We start from the raw sequence: 10,226 nt of genomic DNA on the forward strand, positions 1-10,226 counted from the left end.
GATTAAATTCATATTAGATCATTATGAACTAGATTATCTTTATCATGTTTTCCTGTCACTACTAGCATCGTACTTTAGCGGATACTTCCTTCTTATCAGCACCTCAACTTTGTTTACTCCCCTAAACGGCTTCCTCGCCTACCGGTTTCAACATTAGGATGGCATAGTATAGAAGTTTTCTCCCTATTTCCAGTGTGCTAATAAACTAGAAATCATGATTCAAATAATTCTAATACATATAACTAACATAAATTTATTCAATCATATATATGATATTCAGGAATATATGAAATTAGTTCCGCATATTTTTTGAACAATATACCTTTGCCTCTTGCTTAGCCATGTTATCTGAAATATCTGACTGGATTTCAGATTTATCCATTAACTTTGAAGTATTTAGTATCTTAAGAGGGTTTTTTGAAAGGAGAGTTTTTATTTAGGCGTTGACTGCCTTTCAAAGTTTTACAACTGCGTCTATATATAGACATACACATTCTAATACTATTCATGATAAAATAGAATATAAATATATTCAATACTTAGAAATACAAATAAATAACTTAGAATATAAACTACAACATAATTTATAAATGAATAAAGAAGAATACGCAATAGATGAAAAAACATATGAAAATTATGACGGATTAAAAATAAAGATAATATTTTCTAATCTAGGAAGAAGATATAAGAAAATAGGTGACAGTATAAGTTTAATGTTAGAGAAAGAAACGATAAAACTAGAAGATAGTTTAACTGCTATGATAAGAATAATAGAAGAAAAAGAAGAAAATGATAATCTACCCGAAGTAAGAGTTGATGAAATAAACGACGATGATCTAGAACAACATTCGAAAACAAGCGAAACATATACGAAACTTTTAACAAACATAGATAATACAAAGAATTTAGAAGTAAATACAGAAGACGTAGACATGGACGAAAAACCTAGCACATCAGGAGTAAAAAACCCAAAAAATTTTAATCCAAAATATTATAATGAAAATTATGAACAATATGATAAAGAAAAAAGTACATGGGATAAAAGATTAAGTAGAAAATGGACGCCTAAACCAATAACTGGACAACATGATTTTTTAGATTTAGACTGTGTAGCAGATATAAATAAAACAATCCAATTATGGATAGGATACATATCAAAACAATTAATAGATAACAAGATAGTAATAGCAGAGGCATCAGGATAGATAGAAAAAACAATTATAGGAACAGTAAAATTATGGCTACAAAATTTAACAAGTGAAAGCTTAACAACTTTAAGAAATAATAAAAAATTTGATGGTGGAATAGCCACTACAACTATGGAAATATTAGATAAATACGAAATAGTTATAAGAAATGAATTTAGTAGTATGACAACAGAGGTAGAAGAACAAACTATAGAGGATATAAAACCTCCAATACAGGTTATCAAGATAGGACTGACTAAAGATATGATTATACCCGAGGACATCGGACAACAAGAAGAGATAGGCAAAATAGAGATACCAAGTTTTTATGCTAACAAAAGAATAATTGGTATATCAACTATCATACAGGAGCTCATAAATAATTATTTAAACGGAAACGCTATATGGAGCTACTATGCAAGAGATCAGTTAATGATTTATTCCAATTCAAGGGAGCTAAGGAAAACAGATATGGATGAGGTCCAGAGATGGATTTTATCATTACTTAAGCCAGAAGAACAACCTACAACACGAGCACTAAAAGTAGGATTTATTTCGTCAGAGTTATTAACGAGATATTGCAAGCTAATTGGTCACAAATACCCTGACCACATATGTTCGAAATGCAACGGAGAAGATAATATTCCCACACGTCCAGCTGGAATAAGAGATAAAGACGGATGAGAAGATAAAGATGAAGATAAAAAAAGATAGAAGATAAAGGAAACACAAAAACGTGCTTGGCCACACAAAGCCAAAAGTAGATATGTAAAAGTCTTGAAATAAATAGTAGTCATATTATTAGGTACAAGTTAGTAGAAAAAACATAGTCAACATATGCATGTGCATTATTAAAGATATGTTGACAAGTGTAAAATATGGGTAGTATGTATTATATTATTAAGAAGACAAGTGTGTAGTCGTAAATAGGATAGTGGTAGACAAAATAAGAACTATTCATGAATAGTAGTCATGAATAGTATTAGAATGTGTATGCCTATATATAGACGCAGTTGTAAAACTTTAAAAGGTAGGCAACGCCTAAATAAAAACTCTCCTTTCAAAAAACCCTCTTAAGATACTAAATACTTAAAAGTTAATGGATAAATCTGAAATCCAGTAAGATATTTCAGATAGCATGGCTAAGCAAGAGGCAAAGGTATATTGTTCAAAAAATATGCGGAACTAATTTCATATATTCCTGAATATCATATATATGATTGAATAAATTTATGTTAGTTATTATGTATTAGAATTATTTGAATCATGATTTCTAGTTTATTAGCACACTAGAAACAGGGAGAAAACTTCTATACTATGCCATTCTAATGTTGAAACAGGTAGGTGAGGAAGCCGTTTAGGGGAGTAAACAACGTTGAGGCGCTGATAAGAAGGAAGTATCTGCTAAAGTACGATGCTAGTAGTGACAGGAAAACATGATAAAGATAATCTAGTTCATAATGATCTAATATGAATTTAATCAATTATGAATATGATAGGAAGGAATAATTTGAAATAAAAAATCTGCATGATAAAGCACATGACTACGTACGTTCATAATGAAATGATAAGAAACTACGAAACTTTAATATTATATATACTTAAAGATATAAAAATAATTGAATTAAGAAGGATCATATGGGAAAAAATATTTAATGATAACGAATCGGAAGATATATTAAACCAACAATGGTATGAAATAGACCTACATGATTTAGACTTCGAAAGAATAGAATGATATGATTAAGAAATAAATTTAGATTAAAATGAACTACGAATATTTACAATATTGGATAAAATCTATGTTGGGTTTTAAAAGGTGTGAATGGAAAATGAAGAGTTGCGACTTTTATGAAGAGTTGTGACTTTGATGAAAAGTTGCGACTTTTATGAAGAGTTGTGACTTTTGTGAGAAGTTGTGACTTTTATGAAAAGTTGTGACTTTTATGAAAGTTGGTGACCTTTCCAAAAGATTGTGACTTTTCCAAAGGTTTGTGACCTTTCCGGTAAGGCACAATAAGAACCTTTTAACACTACCCTTTGTTTTCTATAAATTGAGGGATTTCTTCTCATTTTAAAATAGAATTTTTCTAGACCTCTTCTACTACTAAATCTAGTATTCTAAGTGTACTTTACTGTCGTTGAGTAGCTCACTAACACCAGCGTTTTCGGTATCAATACACTGGTGATTGAGATCATTCTATCCTGGGAGGACATATTCCAAATCAAACCTCGGATACTAGAAGAGAATAATTTCCTTAAGGGGATACTGTGCATTCAGTGGGCTTGGTATTCTTTCTGTTTTTCCAGATTTTGGTATGTGTTACATATTTTAGATTTGTGAATTAATTTATGTTCTTCTGTTATTCACTGGTTCATTAAACTTTGGTAACTTCGTGTTTCTGCAAAGTTTTGTTGGAATCAGTAAGATTCTTTAAACACAGATTGACAACAATTCTTCTTTAAGAAAAAAAAAATATTTTGTATATTTTATCTAATTTGTTTCTGATTCTAGTTTCTCTACTAGTTTTAATTTTTTAGTTGTGAAAATGTTCTTAAACTTTATTGTGTCTTACCAAGTTTTTCAAAGTTTTGTTCTAAGTATCTTGGGAATACGAGACGAACAACAATCTTAAGGAACTTATTATACTATTGGTATTTCTCGTATTCTACTGATTGAGAGAAACAGATTATGGAAGTAGAAGCTTAAGGCATTACTTCTCCATAATTTGGTGCTTTGTTTAGCAAGGTCAAAGTGAGAATGTAAAAAATAAAATAAAATTTGGTGCTATTCTGGTTAAAGATTACACCAGGTAACCTTCTTATTATTTATCTAAGGAGGAAAATAGTTTCTAAGAGTTAACAATTTTGATTTTTTATCATGTGTATCTTTGGAAAAAGATCTGCAAACCATTTGTTGTGGAATAAATTTTTCTTGGCAAATAGTATTGCCTTTAAAATTCTTTAGTTTGCAAAATGAGAGATGCAAATTTTTGTTTGATAAAATAGTTTGTCAAAATGTTATAGTTGGAAGACTATTTGAAAAGAAAAACATTTCTATGTGATAAAGAATATGTTTAATTCTGTTTGGAGAAAAAAAAAAAAATAACTTTTGTAGTTTTGTACTCCATGTGAAATTTGATTGTGTCTGATTTTTTCTGGCTAAAAACTTTTGTAGTTTATTACTCTGGATAAATCAGGCTATGCAATTGGTTTGAAAAATTATGAAAACTTCACATAATAAGTCAATGTTGTACTTTTGACTTTCTATAAACTCACTGTTATATAGAAACAAATTGTACAAATTTTTTTTTGTCTTTATTGTTAGTATTCTAAATACTAAGTGGTATGTCTATTTGTGATAGATTGAAAAATACCAGTGACTTAGAGTTTGTGATTTTGTGCCTCTATGAATGAACTTTGACACTATGTAAATATTATCAAAGAGAATTGAAGCAATATAATTCTTTTGTAGAATAATATTTCCAAAAGAGGTTTCATAGTGCCAATGACATGTTGATGGTCTGGAAAAATATGTGGAAAAACTATTTTCAAATACTTGAAAAATATTTTTGAGATCACATTTAAAATGTGGGGGTTCTTTGCTTATGATAAAGATAAAATTAGACTTGGTGTCTAATTTAATTTTGGAGCAAAAGATATGAAATTCAATGGTACTTTTGTATTATGTTAGACCCACAAAATTCTTGGAGTATATTCGGTATTGTGGTTGAGTTTCTCTATTACTAGTATATGATGTGACTAGTATGAAACTACCAAATTATATATATACTTGTTCAAAATAAAAGTGTTCTTTTATGAAAAAGTGTCACTTAAAATGTTGTGATTTTTCATGAAAATATGTCTATTATAATAAAAGTATTTGCATAGACATGAATATTGGTGAATAATTATTCGTTATGTTTTGTAAAAGAAACATTTGGATTATATTGCCTTTACTGGACCTGATGAAACTTTGTTCACGGGTAGTTCTATAACAATCAAATTGAAAGTTATGGAAAGGTCTTGCTGAAAAGGACATTTGACAAGGTGATGACTCTAAACAATGTTTGTGTCATACAAAATTGTAAGAAATAGGAACAAATATCTGTGAGAAAAAGCTACCTCACGGAGAGCTTTTCAAACTCAATATTTTTATTTGTTCTTACTTGCTTGAGTCAAACTATTTGTGACATGAACACTTGAGACATGTCAATTACAAAACCTTGTAAGGAAAATTGATCAACTTAGAAGTTTTGTCTAAACTTTGAGTGCAATAAATAAAAAAATGTCCAGTTTGTGTGAAATCTAAGTATGCTGAGCATTCTTATAAATCTGTTGAAAGGAATTCTAATCCCTTAGAATTGATTTACACTGACATTTGTGATATGAAGTCAACACCATCTCATGTTGAAAAAAAGTATTTCGTAACTTTCATTGACAATTGCATTAGAAATGACTATGTCTATTTGCTGAATGGTAAGGATGAAGCAATAGAAACGTCTAGACAATATAATATTGAAGTTGAAAATCAGTTGGGAAAAAGATAAGAAGTAATAGGGATGGAGAGTATAAATCTCATTTTGCAGAAATATGTTTGAAAAGTGGAATTATCCATCAAACTGCTGCCCTATTCACCTCAATCTATGGGAAAAAAAAAACTGAACTTTGAAGGAAATGATCAATGCATTACTTATAAGTTTTGGTTTACCACAAAACTTGTGTGGAGGAACTATCCTCAATGCAAAAGGGAACAACAAAAAGTTTTGCCTTTTCATAAAGAAAGCAATGGAAAATTTTGTTTTTCCAGGACACAATCTATTCCATATGAGAAATGGAAATGAAGGAAATCCAACTTGAAACATTTCAAAGTGTGGGGGTGTCTAGCCAAAGTCCAAGTTCCTATTCCTAAAACGATTAAAATGGGACCTAAGATAGTGGACTGTTATATTAGACTTGAGTAGTCTAGTGAAAGGTCTAAACGACCTTGGAAAGAACAAAAGTAGAATGTACTTAATAAAGATATTCCAAGGTGTAGTAACTGTCAAAGGACATCTACTTTCTTCGAATATGACTTTGTAACATTTCTTGTGTCTTCTGTAGACTTATCCTTTTGGACAGATGGTGTTAATAGTGAGATTGGTCCAATCTTGAGCAATCCTATTGGAAGTTGGTTGATCTTCCCACAGGAAATAAACTTTTGGGTTCAAAGTGAATCCTCAAAGGAAAATGAAAGTCGATGGAACTGTTGACAGATAAAAAGCAAGACAAAAACAAGGTCTTGATCTTTTCGACACATGCTCGCCAGTAACTAGAATTACATTCATTTGGATGTTAGTTGTATTAGTTGTGGTATATGACCTCCAAATTCATCAAATGAATGTGAAAACAACTCTCTTAAATGGAGAATTGGAGGAAGAAATTTACATGAAACAACTCGAGGGTTTTGTGGTTCTTGGTAAAGAAAAGAAAGTGTGCGAACTTGTTAAGTTATTTTATGGACTAAAACAAGCGCCCAAACAATGACATAAGATATTTGACCAAACTATGTTGGTAAATGGATTTAAGAATGATGGAAGTGATAAATGTGTTTACATTAAAATCACTAGGTCATTGTTTGTTTGTATAATTGGTGATATGTTGATCATCAATAGAGACACTAATGACATAAATGCTACTAAACGTATGCTAGAAAAGCAAGTTTGGAATGAAAAATCTTGAAGTTGCTGATGCGATCTTAGGTATAAGAATCCTTAGAACTCCAAGATGTTTAGCATTGTCACGGTCTCATTACATTGAAAAAGTACTTGACTAGTTCAAATATTTGGATTTTAATATTGTCAAGACTCCAATAATGTGAGCTTTACACTTTAAAAGAACGAAGGTGAAAGTGACTCACAATTGGATTATACTAGAGTATTGGAAAGTATGATATATATCAATAAGTGTACGCGATCAGATATAGCCTGTGCTATTAATAAACTGAGTCGGTTCACAAATAATCCCAATTAAACTCATTGGATGAAAATGAAAAGAGTTTTGGGGTATTTAAAACATACTCAAAACTATGTCTTGCATTATACAAATATCATACAGTATTGAAAGGCTATAGTGATGTAAATTGGATCACCTGGATCAAATAGAGTAAAATCCACGAGTGGATATGTATTTACTCTTGGTGGAGGAGCAGTCTCTCGGAAATTTTCCAAAAAGACAAGTATTGCTAGCTCTACAATGATCTCTGAGCTAGGTGCTCTAGATAAGGTCGGTGAACAAGTTGAAAGACTTTGGAATTTCTTGATAGATATTCCTTTTGGCCCAAACATTTGGCATCAGTATGCATACACTTTGATAGTCAAGATGTAATAGGTAGGGCATGGAGAATGATGTATAACAGAAAGTCTAGTCATATAGGACATAGACAAGATACCGTTAGAAAACTACTCTCTAGTGGAATTATCATAATTGACTATGTAAAGTCAAAGGATAGTGTGTCAGATCCACTTATTAAAAGGACTAACTAGAGAGAAAGTTTAAAGATCATCTAAGGGAATGGGTTTACGACTTAGGACAAGTCATCATGGCGGTAACTCTATCTAGAAGACTGGAGATCCCAAGAACTATATTCAAGGAGAAAACAAAGTTGTGACTGACGGTTCGGCATTGTCAACAAACTCAATCCATTCTCATGATGAAGACAATGCTCAGGATATGGATACAACATTAAGGCTTGTTAATGAGTTACTAAAGCTTAATTTTTTTAATGATTTGCTAAGTTTGGCAGATTTGACCAAATAATGTATCTACGCAATAACACGGTTAGAAATCACCTATGTGGGTGTGAAGTGTAAGCCGCTTCAAAGAGAATTATTGTCAAAAGCCTATTCTCTATACACTCATGAAACCAGGAGGTGTTCATGGCTGAAACGAACACAACTGTAAGAACCATAAACGGTAAAGGGTTAATTGTGTGACATATGGTTGTCTAGGTATACACCAAAGCTCGACGGTTCAAAGATATCGCATCTACCGATTGACCGAGTATATCCGACATATGTTCACTACGGAAAGTCCAAGGGGAAACCTACTTATCCAGATGCAATTAATTCTTTCTTGTAAAGTACACATACTTGTCCGTTTCTTTGTCTTGGAGTCATTCCCCATTCATGCGGGAAATGTTGGGTTTTAAAAGGTGTGAATGGAAAATGAAGAGTTACGACTTTTATGAAGAGTTGTGACTTTGATGAAAAGTTGCGACTTTTATGAAGAGTTGTGACTTTTATGAAAAGTTGCGACTTGTATGAAAAGTTGTGACTTTTATGAAAGGTGGTGACCTTTCCAAAAGATTGTGACTTTTCCAAAGGTTTGTGACCTTTCCGGTAAGGCACAATAAGAACCTTTTCACACTACCCTTTGTTTTCTATAAATTGCGGGATTTCTTCTCATTTTAAAATAGAATTTTTCTAGACTTCTTCTACTACTAAATCTAGTATTCTAAGTGTACTTTATTGTCGTTGAGTGGCTCGCTGACACCAACGTTTTGGGTATCAATACACTGGTGATTGAGATCATTCTATCATGGGAGGACATATTCCAAATCGAAACTCGAATACTAGAAGGGAATAATTTCCTTAAGGGGACACTGTGCATTCAATGAGCTTGGTCTTCTTTCTGTTTTTCCAGATTCTGGTATGTGTTACAGATTTTAGATTTGTGAATTAATTTATGTTCTTCTGTTCTTCATTGGTTCATTAAACTTTGGTAACTTCGTGTTTCTGCAAAGTTTGTTGGAATCAGTACGATTCTTTAAACACAGATTGACAACAATTCTTCTTTAAGAAAAAAAAATATTTCGTATATTTTATCTAATTTGTTTCTGATTCTAGTTTCTCTACTAGTTTTAATGTTTTAGTTGTGAAAATGTTCATAAACTTTATTGTGTCTTACCAAGTTCTTCAAAGTTTTGTTCTAAGTATCTTGGGAATACAAGACGAACAACAATCTTAAGGAAATTATTATACTATTGATATTTCTTGTATTCTACTGATTGAGAGAAACAGATTATGGAAGTAGAAGCGTAAGGCATTACTTCTCCATAATTTGGTGCTTTGTTTAGCAAGGTCGAAGTGAGAATGTACAGAAAAAATTGGTGCAATTTCGGTTAAAGATTACACCAGATAATCTTCTTATTATTTATCTAAGGAGGAAAATAGTTTCTAAGAGTTAACAATTTTGATTTTTTATCATATGTATCTTTGGAAAAAGATCTGCAAACCATTTGTTGTGGAATGAATTTTTCTTGGCAAATAGTATTGCCTTTAAAATTCTTTAGTTTTCAAAATGAGAGATGCACATTTTTGTTTGATAAATAGTATGTCAAAATGTTATAGTTGGAAGAGTATTTGAAAAGAAAAACATTTCTATATGATAAAGAATATGTTTAATTCTGTTTGGAGACTTAAAAAAAAAAAAACTTTTGTAGTTTTGTACTCCATGTGAAATTTGATTATGTCTGATTTTTGTAGGGTAAAAACTTTTGTAGTCTATTACTCTGGATAAATCAGACTATGCAATTGGTTTGAAAAATTATGAAAACGTCACATAATAAGTCAATGTTGTACTTTTGACTTTCTATAAACTCACTGTTATATAGAAACAAATTGTACAAATTTTTTTTTTGTCTTTATTGTTAGTATTCTAAATACTAAGTGGTATGTCTATTTGTGATAGATTGAAAAATACCAGTGACTTAGAGTTTGTGGTTTTGTGTCTCTATGAATGAACTTTGACACTATGTAAATATTATCAAAAAGAATTGAAGCAATATAATTCTTTTGTAGAATAATATTTCCAAAAGAGGTTTCATAGTGCCAATGACATTTTGATAGTCGGGGAAAATATGTGGAAAAACTATTTTCAAATACTTGAAAAATATTTTTGAGATCATATTTAAAATGTGGGGGTTCTTTGCTTACGATAAAGATAAAATTAGACTTGGTGTCTAATTTAATTTTGGAGCAAAAGATATAAAATTCAATG

Source organism: Solanum stenotomum, chromosome 11 (genome assembly GCF_019186545.1).
Source record: "Solanum stenotomum isolate F172 chromosome 11, ASM1918654v1, whole genome shotgun sequence".
Classification (NCBI taxonomy): Eukaryota; Viridiplantae; Streptophyta; class Magnoliopsida; order Solanales; family Solanaceae; genus Solanum; species Solanum stenotomum.